The sequence below is a fragment of the Salvelinus alpinus genome, chromosome 18, assembly GCF_045679555.1.
Source record: "Salvelinus alpinus chromosome 18, SLU_Salpinus.1, whole genome shotgun sequence".
Classification (NCBI taxonomy): domain Eukaryota; kingdom Metazoa; phylum Chordata; class Actinopteri; order Salmoniformes; family Salmonidae; genus Salvelinus; species Salvelinus alpinus.
Window position 1 is genome coordinate 1,574,651 of NC_092103.1, and position 19,150 is coordinate 1,593,800.

General features: G+C 39.6%; 1 pseudogene; it reads right to left on the reverse strand.

Annotated features, from left to right (window-relative positions):
* Nucleotides 1–1,487: 1,487 nt before the first annotated feature.
* Nucleotides 1,488–18,554, reverse strand: LOC139544471 (NLR family CARD domain-containing protein 3-like; annotated as a pseudogene).
* Between the last annotated feature and the right edge of the window lie 596 nt (nt 18,555–19,150).

The window sequence follows — 19,150 nt, forward strand, 5'->3', positions numbered from 1 at the left end:
CTTGTGTTGGGTCAATCTTTCTTCAGTTAGCGCTTGGACAAATGTAGCCTACATTTTTCCGGTTAGGATGATTGTGTTATGCTATATATACTTCTGTGAATATCTGAACATTGCATCCCAAAATAAACTGCTCACATTCTGGACATAACTTTGTAAGGACTGTGTTTGTGTAAATAGTTTCTGAAAAAAGTGTGGCCAACTCAAACGCTGATTGTTGCGTCATTCGAAACTGGCCGTTCTAAATGAGCGTTCTAAATGAGTGTTCTAATCACACGGGTGTGATCGTACGCTTCAGGGACCACTGTAGAACGATCACACCCGTGTGATGGTACGTGTGAAAGGGTTAAGAATGAGATTAAATAAAGTAAATATCTAATAAAATCTCCTGAAGACTAGATTACATATAATATGTTTCTTAGCTACAGTATACATATCTCCCTGGCATATTACATAATTTATGCAGCACCATAGAAGACATTTTTGGACTCACCTTGTTGTGCTGTGCTCACTTGAACAGGAAGGTGGCACGGCGGCCCTTCGTGGGAAAATGATGTCATCAAAGTCTTGCATTCTCTGGATTTATGGTGCTTTCAAAACAACTGGAATTCTGAAAAAAACAAGGTCAAATCATGATGATGTCATTGATCTTCAGGTCGTAGCTCTAGAAAAAGGCCGGATTTACAATTCCGAGTTGGATAACCGTTCAAAACGTATTTTCCCAGTCGGAGCTCGTTTATTCCCGACTTCCCAGTTGTCTTGAACTCACTGAAGTCAAGTTTTCGCCGTTCAGAGTTAACAGTTGTTTTGACTGCGGCACAAATCATGTTTCATTGACAGCATGGCCATTGTTGAATGTTTATCATTTTAAACTAGGAAGAGAGACCCTTAATCCCAGATGTGGGACCACACAGCCACTCCACTGAATAGCAGGCTAGTGGTTGCTTTGCAATGCGTGTAGTTAGCCACTGTCACTGATTCCTTCCAAACCAGTCATTGTTGAATTTGCAATTTCCAACTTGTTGTGTAATGTTTATGTCCAATGGCCGATGAGCACTGATATGTTTTATCTATAATTTCTCTTCCTTATTTATCTTCATGTGATTTGCCAGTAGATTGTCAACTTGATTCATGATGATGACTGCTAGCTAAGATTGAAAGTAAGATGTTGACATGATCAGTCCAATCAAAGCTACTGTAGATATAACGTGATTTGACGTCATTTTATCTGTGGCCAATGACTTTGAGCCTTCTTGGATGGGCACTTCTAATGTACCTTTATGGGAGCACCCAAAGTGGCTCAAATTCTCCAGGTCTCCCCTTAGACTTGGAGGTGACGTAGTTTCCCCATGAGTGACAGAACACTGAGTCAATCACAGCGCAACGCTTGTATTTTCAGCTGGCTGCCCCACCACCACTAAAAAGCACTGAGCTGGGCTGAAACACCTGCATTTTGGAGCTGCCTTTCTCAAGAAAACAAAAATAGAAACCATGTTTGTATGCAGCTTTATTAATTCAATGATATATATATATTTTTATACATTGTTTGCAAACTGATATGTGTCACGTATTAATGCCAAAATAACATGCAAAACAGGCAAGCAACCAATTTTTGGGTGGGATTTTATTTATTTTGCTAAAGATTTGGGTCTCAAAACAGCCCCACCTGCCCTGAATATGGGTCGCCACTGCACCCGTAAGTGATTCTTTGAAAGTCCTGCAATAATGAGGCTGGTCGACCCCACACTCTTGAGTGTTGGGCCAAGAGCTCTGACACAAAAACCAACAGAGGTCTTATATAGTAGACCTATGAATGCTTAGTCATGGCTGGTTCCACCACAACTGACTCAATGTGTCGAACCTGTGGATGAGGTGGCCAAATATTCAGAGTCCTCTGTGTTCTCCTACGAGTACGAAGAACTGTTGGTTCTTAGAATAGAGGATGAGGAGAGACTTCGTTCGGAACAGACACATTTCAGAGAACAGAGGGTATGAACACGAGATGTGCAGAGCCGTGGTGAATTAGGTACAGAGTTATGTGAAAACAGCAACTTACACATCCAGAGTAACAGGATTGTACACACCTTTATATTACATACACACCTATCATTTATATTAACCTGAAAGTAATGCTAATACACGTTTCAAACCAAACACCCTGGATAGAGGGGTTTACACACTAGAGAGATATTCATACCAAACACCCTGGATAGAGGGGTTTACACACTAGAGAGATATTCATACCAAACACCCTGGATAGAGGGGTTTACACACTAGAGATTCTACATTGTTGCTCCAGTGTATCTTACTGAACATGACCCTGATTAGAGTGAAATATCATGTTGTGTTTGACACAGGGACCACCTGACACAGGGACACTGAGGAGTCATCAACCCAAACCCTAAACCCTGGATAGAGGGGCTCAGTGAATGTGGAGGTGAATGTGATTAGGTGCGTCAGTGTGTCAGAGGAGGCTCTGTAGAAGGACAGAGTGCCGGCTGACCAGTCCAGATACACTCCTACTCTGTGGGAGCTGGAGGAGGGGACGTCTGTGATTGTGGAATTATTATTGTGCCAGGCAATGTAACTGTTGTCAGAGCAGAACAGACTCCAGGACTTGTCATTACATCCAAGACAACAGTCATTATCCCCTCCTCTCCTGCAGATTCCTTTATATGTCATTCCTATATCAACCCTTGTTCCACTCCACTCTGCCTCCCAGTAACAGCGTCCAGTCAGACCCTCTCTACACAGCACTTGTTCATAGTTTTCAAATCTCTCTGGGTGATCAGGATACGACTGCTCCTCTCTCCTACATGTCACCTTTCTGTTCTCCTCAGACAGAGAGAGATGTCTGTCTACTGTGTTTAGGTCCAGTGTGAGATCACAGACATCTGATGGACGAAACCAAACACAATATTAGAAATCATCATCATTCACATTAGAATGTTAACTCACTTTTCACTAATTCATTTAATGTAGATGTTTCTAGGTATCAAAAGGAGAAGTTTAGGTAACTTGAGACTTGTTGAATGATCATATGTTATACTGTCTGGTAATATAAAACACACACACACACACTGTGTGTCCAGCGAATGTGTGTCCATTGTGTGTGTGTGTTTTCATTGTGTGTCCAGTGTGTGTGTCCTGCATGAACACAAGCACACATTTCTAATGTAACACAAACGCGCCACACACACACATTGTCAAAGCAACTCTTTGTAAACGTTGGTGTCCCTGATTTCTGCTTCTGAAGAACTACAGCTGATATTTAATATGACCAAGTAAGTAATGATGGTGGTCTTTGACTTTGACTTAACTTGAATTAAGACTTATTCTTAGTCATATTCTTCACAGCAGTCAACACTCACATTTTCTAAGCCCAGGTTTCATTCTGTACTCTCCACCATGTTCCACACTGTAGCGGTAAGCAGAAGAACAATCAGTGATACACCTGAACTCTCTCACACACACACGGTCAGCAAATAACTAAGAATGGTTGTGTGTGTGTGTGTCTCCAGTGTGTATGTGTGTGTGTCCATCTATCGTGTGTCTGTGTGTTCATTGTGTGTCCAGTGTGTGTGTCCCCAGTGTGTATATGTGTGTGTGTCCAGTGTGTGTCCAGTATGTGTCACACACAATGGACACACACACACACACATTGGACATAGACATACTGGACCCCCCCCCCCCCCCCCCCACACACACACACACACACTGGACTCACACACACACACACACACACACACAGTCAGCATATAACTTTGTCCAAGTGGTGGTAAGAATGTTTGTCTTAACTTGCCTGATAAGTCAAACATGTCTGATATGAACATTGACATAAACCCTCTACATACTTGAGTTTCTCCAGCCTGCAGTGTGGATCCTCCAGTCCAGCAGAGAGCAGTCTGACTCCTGAGTCTCCTGGGTGATTGTAGCTCAGGTCCAGCTCTCTCAGGTGTGAGGGGTTTGACCTCAGAGCTGAGACCAGAGAAGCACAGCCTTCCTCTGTGACTAGACAGCCTGACAGCCTGCAAAGAGTCAAATCATATTAAAATCCCACTGATATTCTTTGGTGGTGAAAATAGTGGCAGCATATATATTTTTTTACATTTTCAGATATATCAGTGTCCTGAAACCTGCCATATATATTCATAAATTAATGTATCATTATTAGAAATGACAAATTATCAAGTTATTGCTTATAGATAGAAACATTTATTGTACAAATATTTGAGCAGACTGACCAGACCAGTTTAAAAAGCATTATCAGTCAAAAGACAGACAGTGAGGTATCAGATTTAGATTGTATTGAGTAAACAGTCCACACCATATCTATGTTGACAGTCAAGCTAACATTTTAAATGTGGCTCTATACGCCAACATTTTAGATTTGAGATCAAATGTTTCATATGAGGTGACATTGACGCATTTGCAGTTTGTTTTGGTTGTGTTTTGCCCAATAGAAACTCAATGGTGGATGATGACTGGAGTAATTTTCTCTCTAAGTGAGTAGATAACATGTTTCTAAATACTACTAAATAAATCCTGATGATGCCATGATTAAGAAAAACAATGAATGAATCATGAATAATAATGAGTGAGAAAGTTACAGAGGCTACAACAAAACATGCTAACCTCTCACCATTACCAATAACAGAGGCTGCAACAAAACATGCTAACCTCTCACCATTACCAATAACAGAGGCTACAACAAAACATGCTAACCTCTCACCATTAACAATAACAGAGACTACAACAAAACATGCTAACCTCTCACCATTACCAATAACAGAGGCTACAACAAAACATGCTAACCTCTCACCATTACCAATAACAGAGACTACAACAAAACATGCTAACCTCTCACCATTACCAATAACAGAGGATACAGCAAAACATACTAACCTCTCACCATTACCAATAACAGAGGCTACAACAAAACATGCTAACCTCTCACCATTACCAATAACAGAGACTACAACAAAACATGCTAACCTCTCACAATTACCAATAACAGAGACTACAACAAAACATGCTAACCTTTCACCATTACCAATAACAGAGACTACAACAAAACATGCTAACCTCTCACCATTAACAATAACATAGGCTACAACAAAACATGCTAACCTCTCACCATTACCAACAACAGAGACTACAACAAAACATGCTAACCTCTCACCATTACCAATAACAGAAGCTACAACAAAACATGCTAACCTCTCACCATTAACAATAACAGAGGCTACAACAAAACATGCTAACCTCTCACCATTACCCATAACAGAAGCTACAACAAAACATGCTAACCTCTCACCATTACCAATAACAGAGACTACAACAAAACATGCTAACATCTCACCATTACCAATAACAGAGGCTACAACAAAACATTCTAACCTCTCACCATTACCAATAACAGAGGCTACAACAAAACATGCTAACCTCTCACCATTACCAATAACAGAGGCTACAACAAAACATGCTAACCTCTCACCATTAAAAATATCAGGGGCTACAACAAAACATGCTAACCTCTCACCATTACCAATAACAGGGGATACAACAAAACATGAATTCTGATCTTAGTGCCTCTATAACTCTCTTATTCGTCATTTTTCACAATGAATGTCTAAACAGTGAAACCGATATGCATGAAAATACCCTCAAATAAAAAAAGGTGACATTCTGTACTGTCACCTAATATGAAACATTCAATCTCAAATCCAAAATGCAGGAGCATAGCACCCATTTTAAAACTGTAAGCTTCACTGTCCAAACACATATGGTGTGGACTATGTATGCCTGGTAAACACGTGTGGATCTGGTGAACAGTTATCACTTGTTGACCAACTACAGGAATACTGACCTCAGAGTCTCCAGTTTACAGTGGGGATTCCCCAGTCCAGCAGAGAGCAGCTTCACTCCTGAATCCTTCAGGTCATTGTTACTCAGGTCCAGCTCTCTCAGGTGTGAGGGGTTTGACCTCAGAGCTGAGACCAGAGAAGCACAGCCTTCCTCTGTGACTCCACAGCCTGACAGCCTGACAAAGAGATCCTCATTACTTCAAACACATTGTTAATTTAACACAAGTAGTGCAGAAGGACAATGGTAGATGCATTTGGTTTATTCTCCCAAACAACATATAGATTCATCTTCCGTCTACTAGAATTGTATGCTCATAAAGTTAAACTAATGAGAAAAATAAATACATTTATTCAATATGTTTTTCAATATAACATTATAAACATATTATAATACATATTTTCTCTAAACTTATATGTCATTTTATTTACTCACAGAACAGCTCTGGAGGCTTTGACCACTGGCAGTAGTCTCAGAAGACCTTCCTCTGATCTGGAGTATTTCTTCAGGTCAAACACATCCAGCTCCTTTTCTGAAGTCAGCAACACAAAGACCAGAGCTGACCACTGTGCAGTTGACAGGTTGGCTCTTGAGAGACTTCCTGATCTCAGGTAGCTTTGGATCTCCTCCACTAGAGAATGGTCATTCAGCTCATTCAGACAGTGGAACAGATTGATGATCTTCTCTGGAGAGGGATTCTCCCTGATCTTCTCCTTGATGTACTTGACTGTTTCTTCATGGGTCTGTGAGCTGCTTCTTGTCTTTGTCAGTAAACCTCGAAAGTGCTTCTGATTGGACTCCAGTGAGAGGCCCAGGAGGAAGCGGAGGAAAAGGTCCAAGTTTCCTGTCTCACTTTGTAAGGCTTTATCCACAGCACTCTTGTAGAAAGTAACTTTATGCTTGTCTCTGAACAACACAGAAAGGTTCCTGGATGTTGATTGAGGTTTGGCCAGTAGATTCTCATTGTTGTTGATGAATGAGAGGAACACATACATGGCAGCCAGAAACTCCTGAATGCTCAGATGAACAAAGCAGTACACCTTGTCCTGGTACAGCACACATTCCTCTTTAAAGAGCTGTGTGCACAATCCTGAGTACACTGAGGCTTCGTTGACATCAATGCCAGCCACTTTCATGTCTTCTTCATAGAAAATCAGATTGCCATTCACAAGCTGTTGAAAAGCCAGTTTTCCCAGTGACAGAATGCTATCTTTATTCCAGTGTGGACCTGTCTCTTCTTTCCCAAGATACTTTTCATTCTTCTGTTTGGTATGAAACACCACAAGGTGTGTGTACATCTCAGTCAGAGTCTTGGGCATCTATTCTCTCTTATGTTTCAGGATGTGTTCAAGGACTGTTGCAGAAATCCAACAGAAGACTGGAATGTGGCACATGATGTGAAGGCTCCTTGATGTCTTTATGTGTGAGATGATTCTGCTGGTCAGGTCCTCATCACTGAATCTCTTCCTGAAGTACTCCTCCTTCTGTGGGTCATTGAACCCTCGTACCTCTGTCACCTGGTCAACACACCCTGAAGGGATCTTATTGGCTGCTGCAGGTCGGGTAGTTATCCAGAGGAGAGCAGAGGGAAGCAGATTTCCCTTGATGAGATTTGTCAGCAGAACATCCACTGAGGTTGACTTTGTGACATCACAACAGATCTTGTTCTTCTTGAAGTCTAGGGGCAGTCGGCACTCATCCAGACCATCAAAGATGAACAGAACTTTGTACTTGTCGTAGTTTGAGATTCTTGATTGTTTGGCTTCCATTGAGAAGTGATTGAGAAGTTCAATCAAAGTGTGTTTTTCCCCTTTCATCAAATTCAGCCCCCGGAAAGGGAATGGAAATACAAATTGAACATCCTGATTTGCTTTTCCTTCAGCCCAGTCCAGAATAAACTTCTGCACAGAGACTGTTTTTCCAATGCCAGCGACTCCCTTTGTCAGCACAGTTCTGATAAGTTTGTCTTGTCCAGTTAAGGGTTTGAAGATGTCGTTGCATTTGATAGCACTCTCTGGTCTTGCTTGTTTCCTGGTTGTTGTCTCAATCTGTCTCAGCTCATGTTCATTATTGACCTCTCCTGTTCCACCCTCTGTGATGTATAGCTCTGTGTAGATCTTATTGAGAAGTGTTGGGTTTCCTTGTTTAGCGATCCCCTCAAATACACATTGAAACTTCTTCTTCAGATTAGATTTGAGTTCACGTTGGCAAATTACAGCAAACTGATCTGAATTACAAAATAACACAGAGGATATTAATATTACGTTAGTTTTTTTCATAATGCATTACAGACTGGTGTGACTGATTATATAATTATTGGTATTATTGATGGTATTATTAATGTTCTCTCTCTCTCTGTCTCTAAATGAATCACCACAACACATCCCTGCTGCTACTTGATGAGGTCACTAGGTGTTGTGTTAACTTCTTGGGACTATAGGGGGTGCTGTTCTGCATTAGCATATTTGGGTCTCCAAATTAAACTGCCTCGTGCTAAATTCTTGATCGTACAATATGCATATTATTGTTATTATTGGATAGAAAACACTTTCTAGTTTCTATAGAAGTTGGAATTTTGTCTCTGAGTGGTACAGAACAATATCTACAGCACTTTTCATGACAGGGGTCAGATTTCAGAAATTTTTACCCCTGATCTGGAGTCTGTTTTTAAGGCGACAGTGAATGCTATGAAGAAACCGACACTGCCTACGTCTTCCTCTGGGTGTCTGTACGTCATCACGTTTTGAATGGAGTCTATTGCACAATCCCAGCCCATATAAAACCACAAAACGTGGGAGGACCTCTCTCTCTTCTCCGCGCGCCACAAGCAAGATGGACATCGGACCTGCCTCATTCCAAATCGTTGTTTAACTAGTTATATTTCTCCGGTCATGTTTTCAGTCGTTATAGTTGTTAAAAACATCATAATGTAGTTAATTTGAACCGTTTTATAGCAATTTATATCCGTTTAGTGCGATTTTGAGGAATTTCTTTGTCGTGCACTTTTTAGCTTTGGAAACGTTTCGGGGTGTCGGTCGTTGGTGGTGGACATTTCGAAGGACAGAGGACATCTATCGACCAAAAGACGTTTATAACATAGAAAGGATACATTGCCCAAGAATCTGATGGAAGAACAGCTCAAAGTAAACAATATTTAATATGATAAATCGTTGTTCTGTCGAAATATTTTAAACGCATATTTCGCCATTTTGTTTGGTATAGCTTCACTTGGCGAACCCTGTATTGAAAAGTAAGGATAATTTTAAAAATGTAAATCAGCGGTTGCATTAAGAACTAATTTGTCTTTCGATTCCTGTCAACCCTGTATTTTTTAGTCAAGTATATGATTAGCTTTCGATTAAACTAGATCACTCTGAAAGCTGACGTTCCTCATTTTGAGGCTTGAGTTGTGACTATTTCCATTGTATAACCACGGTTTTGTATGGCTAAATATGCACCTTTTCGAACAAACTGTATATGTATGTTGTAAAATGATGTTACAGGAGTGTCATCGGAAGAATTCTGAGAAGGTTAGTGAAAAAATTAATATATTTTGGCGGTGATTACGTTATAGCGCTCTTTGGCTGGAATCGATGCTCTGGTAACGTTTGCACATGTGGTATGCTAACTTATCGATTTATTGTGTTTTCGCTGAAAAACGCTTAGAAAATCTGAAATATGGTCTGAAATCACAAGAACTGGGTCTTTCCATTGCTATGCTTTGTCTATTTTTATGAAATGTTTTATGATGAGTAAATTGGTCATACACGTTGCTCTATCTAGTAATTCTAGTCGATTTGTGATGGTCGGTGCAATTGTAAACTGTGATTTCTACCTGAAATATGCACTTTTTTCTAACAACACCTATCCTATACCATAAATATGTTATCAGACTGTCATCTGATGAGTTTTTTTCTTGGTTAGTGGCTATCAATATCTTAGTTTAGCCGAATTGGTGATAGCACCTGAAGGAGTAAGAAACTGATGGAGTTAGAAAAGTGGTGTATTTTGCTAACGTGTTTAGCTAATAGATTTACATATTTTGTCTTCCCTGTAAAACATTTAAAAAATCTGAAATGGTGGCTTTATTCACAAAATCTGTATCTTTCATCTGGTGTCTTGGACTTGTGATTTAATGATATTTAGATGCTACTATCTACTTGTGAAGCTATGCTAGCTATGCTAATCAGTGTGTGGGGGGGGTGGGGGGTGATCCCGGACCCGGGGTAGAGGCTCGTGAAAGGTTAAGGCTGCTACAATATCATTGAGTTACACAGCCACATTAGCTGTATTTTAGCTATAGCTTTTAAATGTTATAGGTTAAAAGGTTAAATTATAATAATGTATTATCTAACAGTTCGTATAAATGGAGAGAGATTCACAGTAGAACAAAGGAACTTCTTCCACATCACAGAACTTGAGAACTGAAAAATATCCATGTCTTAGCTAAGTAGCCAGCTACGGACCGGTCCGTTTTGTCTCATGTTGTGATCTCAGGAAAGACAATTCAGCCACATTACCATAACTCTGTTAATACAGGAGCCTCCGTTATGAGGTTTGCATCTAATTATTGTATAAAATGAATGAGTAAAGATGAAACTATTTGTGAAATTATGTAAGGTGATGTTAACCCTGTTAATGAAAGAGAATTGTATTCCCTTTAAAGTCTAACTAAGTCATTTACCCGCCCCCAGACAGGATCTGGCTCATAGGACAGCCCTTTTCTAGTGTTCCGAATAAAACCCCCACCTGGGTAAACCCACTTTAGACCATGCGTACCTCGAGTATCGAGGGGGCTAAGGTTGGAGTAGAGACCACCAAAAACCCTCAGGATAAGCTAAGGTTGTAATGGTTGTTGAATTCCATACCACGTGGAGCATTGGCTACACGGGTGGAAATGGTTAAAACTCTGAGACTATTAATCCTTACCGAGTAAGAACAAATCCTCCATACTAATTTCTAGTCTGCAGCTAGAAATTATGTCAACCTGAATGCGAGGACCGCCAACCGCCGCCAACCGCCAAAACATCTATTCTATAAAAACATTTCTTAATGGTACTCTGAAGTATCCATCCTAACCACGAAAGACTTCTTGGAAGAGAGAGAGGGGCGGATGAACTTTCCAACAGAAAGACGATTCCAACAGAGATCACGACGACACACTGAGCGTACATTTATATTGATTGCAATTATTCCCGAATGAGTGAGCATTCATGTGCAAAGGATTAGCATTTAAAAAAATAAATATCAACTGTGTAGTGACTCTTGTAATTCCCGCCCTTCTCAGTCTACACCCACTTCCCTTTGTCCACCAAGCCGCCATATTGGCTTAGCCCACTAGGGAACCTCCCCTATCATTTCCTTGTAACTATATCTACTGTTTGTTTGTTTATCCATTTCTGTGATTATTTAGTTAGTAAATAAATGATTAAGACAATTCATGTATGGATGATTCATAGTAAAGACTGGGTTCGTGCAGATAACCAACAACTTACGACGTTTGGAATGAGACTAACGTGAGGTAAAGAATAATTCATTAATTAGAAGACTAATTGATCAGATAGAGAGTGTCACGTTCCTGACCTTATTTCCTTTGTTTTGTCATTGTTTAGTATGGTCAGGGCGTGAGTTGGGGTGGGCATTCTATGTTATGTGTTTCTATGTTGGGTTCATTTTCAATTAGCCTGATATGGTTCTCAATCAGGGGCAGGTGTTTTACGTTTCCTCTGATTGAGAACCATATTAAGGTAGGCTGTTCTCACTGTTTGTTTGTGGGTGATTGTTCCTGTGTCAGTGTTTGTGTCACACGGGACTGTTTTCGTTCGTTCGTTTCATTCATTCATTCGTTCGTGTGTTCCTTCCTGTTCGTGCGTTCATGTTATATGTTCTCAAGTTCAGGTCTGTTAACGTCGTTTATTGTTTTGTAGTTTATCAAGTGTTTTTTCGTGTTCGTCTTTCTTTAATAAAACAAGTATGTATTCAAACCACGCTGCGTTTTGGTCCGATCCATGCTCCTCTTCAGACAAGGAGGAGGACGAGCGTTACAGAGAGTTATATTAGGAAAATTATAACTTTGTAATCTGAATATTTTACTTGGTGCCCCGACTTCCTAGTTATTAGTTTAATCATGTAATAATAATTACAGAGAATTGATTTGATAAAATAACACTCTTCACTTTAATGATGCCAAAGGCACGACAATGTTCTCTCTCTCCTCTGTCTCTCCTCTTCTCTGCCTAAATGAATCAACTCAACACATCCCTGCTGCTACTTGATGAGGTAACTAGGTGTTGTGTTAAGGCTGCTACAATATCATTGAGTTACACAGCTACTTTAGCTGTACTTTAGCTACAGCTTTTAAATGTTATAAAACAGCATTCAACATGATGCAGAAAGATCTTACATTTCTCCAGTGTGTCAGCAAGCTCCTTCTGGTTCATTTTCCTCAGGACGTGCAGTGTGATCTTCAGAGCCCCCTCTCTGGCACTGCTTTCCTGTTTCTCATCTTCAGCGTCCACCACTTCCTTATCCTGCTTCTGACTCTCAAAGCCTTCTGGGAGCTCTGGACTAAGAATCCTCTTGAACATCTTCAGCTCGTTCTTCACAAATGTCAAAATATTCTCTTCAAGCAACTGAAATAAATCAAGTAAATAAGTTAAGCAAGAGACAAAATGCTTTTTCATGAACACATTAATGAATGATTGACAGACCAACTTTACTTGAGGTAAACAAAAACAAATGTACATAACAGGACCACATACACTGAATATTTTGGCCAGGTCTGTTTGATGACTCTGGGAAGACTGACCACTGAGAATCTCTGACTCTGATCTCTCCTGTTCGTTTCTGTGGACAAAACATGAGATTACATCATCTCATTCAGGGAGTGCACACACACACACACACACACACACACACACACACACACACACACACACACACACACACACACACACACACACACACACACACACACACACACACACACACACACACACACACACACACACACACACAGAGGGAGGGAGGGAGGGAATGTTGTGTTTGTTTAATTTTGCTTTATGACTGTGAAAATTAAAAAAATGATTAGTTTATGGATTATGAAAACAACAAAAAGAAAATGGGAAAATGGCAGAAATGACTAGACAGTGTTGTTTAACTCACTGACCATGACCCATGAGTTCTTCTTACCTTTGTTCAGTAGAAAAGTCTCCCTCTCTAAAGGATATAGGAGGACCCATAGACTTGTCACTCTTCATGGACACACAGCTGGGAACAGGGGAGGCTGGTCTCTCCTGCTTGATTGGGCTTCAACACAACAGAGACAAACATTACATCTCTCATCTACTCTGAGCTCAGATGGGGAAACAAGAGTTTCATTCCCAAATGCTATATATCACTTTTCAGAAACATTCGTAAATGAGCATTTATTGTTTAAATAAATTATGGAAGAGATTGGTGTGTTATTTCACTAGCTAATCATGGCATGGGGTTGTTCAAGGACAAACATGTGTTTGTTTAAAATCTGACTTGATGGTTTCATTTCAGAGAGACAAATAACCATGTTGTTTTATATAATGCAATATACAGTATCTTTCTCACTCTCAGATGTGACCGACCGGCTCGATCTCATGTCGCAAATTTTGAAATATTATATTTTATATATTTTTTATGAAATATTTTATACATTGAATACAGGTAGAGACTTCATGTAAAATAGTATATCATAAACTACAGTTGAGGAACAATGGGAAAGTAATTCTGCTTTGAACAATTCAAATGGCCTTTGAATATTTTGGTACCTACTGGAGAGCTCTTCTTTGTCTACAGGGCTGTTACTTTGGCAGATAATGTCACCCATCTAAATAAATAGTTTATATATATGATTAACAAAATGTATGATGTTTTTAGTTTATGTCTGCTTCATTGTTTGTTAAGCAATAAATTGTTATTTTATGGCTGTAAGTGGTCAAATGAATTAGATAATGTTATATTTTCAAATTCTGAGCAATTACTACTTTAGTAAGGAATTACACATTATTCAGTACTACTGCAGTTGCTACATCATTCCAATAGATGGCAGCATAAGACCACAAATGACATTTCAGAAGATTAGTTTAGTTTTCTCCCTGGATACACCACCACTCCCCCTCACAGGAAAACTCCTGTGTGCTTCTTTCTGTCCCTTTCCACACTGCTAACGCAAGAGGAAGGACTGGAAAAGCATTTAACAGATTACTGTGAAGTAATACAATGATGATTCATGTTTATTATTACCTGTTTTTACGCTCATGTTTGAAAATTATACTTCATTAATATAACGATTATCAATAAGCCTGAACATTAATTCAGTCACCTCTGGTCGAGAAAAATGTGTATTTTCCAGGTACATTCATTGTCAAATTCATCAACCAGTATCAACCCGCTCTGCCTTCTCTCGCTAGTAATCAACTCAGCCCTGCTAAAAAGCTGGTGTCGTCACTCTGCCTTCTCCGGGGGCATGTTGAGGTAAATTTACTAACCAGGAGGGTTGAATTATGTAATTTATTGGTGGGCTGGAAGACACACTCTTGTCTTTTCTATTCCGAGGTTGTTTACTGGCAATATATATATATATAATGCATGTATACTAAAGGTTGAGATTCTGACTAGTGATAATTTACCCGGGGTTCAAACCTGCTACAATCGTTATTGTTTTGCTCTCCCATTAGCAACACAGCTCTAATACGAGATACATAGCTAACTAAAGCAATTCCTTAGATCAGTCTCAAGCCTGCCCCACCTATCCCACGCCAATTGCTGGACTTTCACAGAGGTCACTAGGTCACCCAGTTCAAACCACATTTGAATAATAAAACTAATGTGGCTTGTTTATCAAGTGTTCTGCCTTGCAATAATAAATATAATAAAATAACAAAACAAAAAAAGCTAAATGCTTAGACAGGTTTTGAATAACAAAATAATCTAAATGCTACTAAGTACTATTATGGTATTTATTAAAATAATATTATTACTAAAATAGTTTCTAAAAGTGTTCTAGTCTACCCTATCCTAGAATTAGGGTTAAGGCTAAAATAACTTCAAACTAGTGTTAGGGGTTAACACTAGTTTGAACGGACCGGTTAATAGCTGGACTTTTCACCGATCTTTTATACTTTTGCAGGAACATGAAATCTGTTCGTACCTCAAGTTCTGTGAGGTGGAAGAAACTTCCTTTGTCCTGAAAGTTTACCCTCTCTCTAATACTGTTTGGCCATGAGGAGATTCTCAGGAATTTACGACGTCTCTCTGTGACCACAGCATGGGTTGAAGGAGGAAAGGGGGAGGCAGGGAGAGGGGGATGGGCTTTATGTACCTAAACAGGCAACGTCATGACACCGTCCATCTAGTGAAGAGCGGAGAACCAGACAGTGGGAGTGTAACAATAGCTAACAATTTTTTTTTTTTGTATATTCCACTGTTCCATACAATTTACCTTCTTTTAGTGCCCAAACACCTAATACTTCAAGGTCAACTGTAATATGAATACCAATGTAAAGCACAATTTCTCCCCTTTCCAGCTAAATCAATGAGGAGACCTTCAGGCTGCCCGTCTCTGCATGAATGAAGAAGGCAATGAGCTTTGTCTTGTCTTTTTAAAAATGGCGGGTAGGACACCTCATGAGCTGTCCTAACCAGTGAAGAGGTACCAGCAGGTATCTTGATATTAGAACAAGCAGCCAATCAGTGTTTCCTGCTTTGGAACAGTGGCAACCTGTTATTCAGTCAAAAAATAATAAATGAATAGTTGCGTCATGATTGGCTCAGTGTTCTGTCACTCATGGAGACACTATGTCACCACTAAATCTACAGGGATAGCTGGAAAATTCAAGCCCATTGGGTGCTGCCATAGAGTTACATTAGAAGTGTCCATCCAAATGGCTCAAGGTCATTGGCCACAGATAAAATAAACTGCCGTGGCTTTGATTGGACTGATAATGTCAACATCCTACTTTCAAAATCTTAGCTAGCAAGCTAGCAGTCATCATCATGAATCAGGTCAACAATCTACTGGCAAATCCTCTTCAATCCTTGTCATATGAAGAGAAATTATAGATAGAACGTATCAGTGCTTATCGGCCATTGGACATAAACATTATACAACAAGTCGGAAATCGCAAATTCAACAATGAGTGGTTTGGAAGGCATCAGTGCGTAACTGCAAGTGTTGTAAAGCAAATCACTAGCCTGCTATTCAGTGGAGAGGGTGTCCAAGTCTTTTCCAAGCTTAAAACTTCTTCTTAATAGGGGGCGCTGTTTTCACTTTGGGGAACAATTGTGCCCAAATGAAACGGCCTCGTACTCTATTCTAGATCGTACAATATGCATATTATTATTACTATTGGATAGAAAACACTCTCAAGTTTCTACAACTGTTTGAATTATATCTGTGAGTAAAACACAACCCATTTTGCAGCGAACTTCCATACAGGAAGTGAAAAATCTGAAAACGATGCTCTGTTCCAGTTCCTGCCTATTCAATTGCCTAGTATTTATGGATATGCATGCACTGCATACGCCTTCCACTAGATGTCAACAGGCAGTGGAAGGTGGAATGGGGTGTCTAGCTTGATCTGAGGTCGAACAAGAGCTCTTGGAGTGGCAGGTCTGGAAATGTCTTTGTCTTCTCTGGCGCGCGAAGTACATCGACATTGGCTTCTGAAAAGCGTTCGGTATACACGGCGGATATCTCCAGCTCTGATTTTATTTGATACATGTGATAATAACATCATAAAGTAGTTTTTTCAACCGAGTTGTATCAGTTTATTCAACGTTTATTGCGACTTTTGGAATTTTCCTTTCTTTGCGTCAAGAGAAGATGGGCATGTTCGCGCCACATGGCTAGCTAAGGTTGCTAATTCGACAGGAGAAAAGGACATTCTAAAACCAAACAACGATTTATTCTGGACCTAGGACTCCTTGTACAAGATTCTGATGGAAGCTCAGCAAAAGTAAGAACAATTTATGATGTTATTTCGTATTTCTGTGTAAAATGTTGAGTCCTATTCTCCGCCGTTTTGGCGGGCGCTGTCTCGCTATAACGCAAGCTGTTTGTTATGGTAAAGTTATTTTTAAAAATCTAACACGGCGGTTGCATTAAGAACCAGTGTATCTTTCATTTGCTGTCCAACATGTATTTTTTAGTAAAGTTTATGATGAGTTCTTTGGTCAGATTAGGTGAGTGTCCAAAATAGCTCCGGACATTCTGGTGAATCGATGCTACATATTCACAATGTATAACCACGGTTTGCAGCTCTAAATATGCACATTTTCGAACAAAACATAAGTGTATTGTATAATCTGATGTTATAAGACTGTCATCTGATGAAGTTGGCCAAGGTTAGTGATTAATTTTATATCTTTTGCTGGTTTTTGCGAATGCTATCTATGCGGTGAATAAATGCGGTTGTGTGTTTGGCTATTGTGGTAAGCTAATATAATGCTATATTGTGTTTTCGCTGTAAAACACTTAAAAAATCTGAAATATTGGCTGGATTCACAAGATGTTTATCTTTCATTTGCTGTATTGGACTTGTGATTTCATGAAAATTATATTATATGATATCCCTGTCGCGTTAGGCTAGGCTATGCTAGTCAGCTTTTTTGATGAGGAGGATCCCGGATCCGGGAGAGAGAAGCGGTAGAGGTTTTAAGGATAAACATTCACCTGCAACACCATGGACCAGAAAAGGTTGAATACATTGGCCATGCTGTGACTTCTGCTGTGTTCTAAACATCTGGAAACGTGGAAATCTCAGACTTCAGTGTGTTCAAGACAACTGTGAACTCGGAAAAAAACTAGCTCCGACTGAGAAAAAGCGTCTTGAACGTAATAATGCCATTTTTCGACTTTGCTTTTTCAGAGTTCCAAGTTGTCGTGAAAGCACCATAAATCCAGAGAATGCCAGACTTTGATGACAAAGTTTGAAGGCATAATTTGCCCACAAGAACCGCCGCGCCACCCCACCCTACACAGCCCTTATTGTAAGTGTTTCTACAATTCCCTTTGGGAAAAATATATGGTGGAAAAACTATTGGAACCATTTCCCTGTTTGACCGCTAGGTGTTATGGGTACTATAACACCTCCACTGTGGGGCTCTATAAAACTATTGGAACCATTTCCCTGTTTGACCCCTAGGTGTTATGGGTATTATGACACCTCTACTGTGGCGCTCTACAGCGCAAATGAAACGGGAGAATCTAGAGAATGTAACAATATTAGTTTCATCTTGCTGTGATGTAACAATATTTGCTGTGATGTTCAGCACCCAAAATGAAAAAAATACTAAATAATTTGATAGCATTTAACTAGACCACTTTCTCTTGGTCACAGACGGACAACATCACTTTGTGTTTACAGCTGAAGTTGTAACGAGTCTGCACACATATGAATGGTGTCTCTGCGCCGCTCAGTTGACGTTTAGTAGAAAATATCATACTCTAAAAACTATGAATCTTAGAACAGTAATATTTTACACATGAAGGTACCCAGAAGACTTCATTTCTGATGAAACAACACAAATGTGAATAAATTATGGATATAGCGTTTTGGATATAAACAACATAATTGTCATCTCACCTCTTAGCTTTGGTGTCATGTTCCACAGAGAGACTCATTTTAGAGGCACTGACCCCTAAACAGAGATCCAGCCTGTCATTGAACTATAATACATAAAAAATATACAAATTGTAAAATAACTACAATATACGAATATATGAACAATGTTTTTGAATTTGACTTCCTTCCATCCAGTTAGCGCCATTTTGTACGATTGAACTGTCACATACCTGTCCCGGGTGAAATGGACTGTTAGTTTTGAGCGTTTACTTCCAATCACTATACTAAAATTACACCATACCTTTAATTTCTCAACACACTTTGTGAAGAGTTTTACCTTGTAGCCTGAATTCACAACCAGAACATGTCAAGTATTTGAAATATTTTCGGTTCTGCTGAGAGAGCACCTTTCTGATGACAAGTGGCTCTGTATCTTCAACATTCTACCAAAATCCTACATGAATAATCCCTGGTAGGATCCTTACTACTATCCCAATTTCAACAGTCTACCAACATCATACATGAATAATCCCTGGTAGGATCCTTACTACTATCCCAACGTCAACATTCTACCAACATCATACATGAATAATCCCTGGTAGGATCCTTACTACTATCCCAACTTCAACATTCTACCAACATCATACATGAATAATCCCTGGTAGGATCCTTACTACTATCCCAACTTC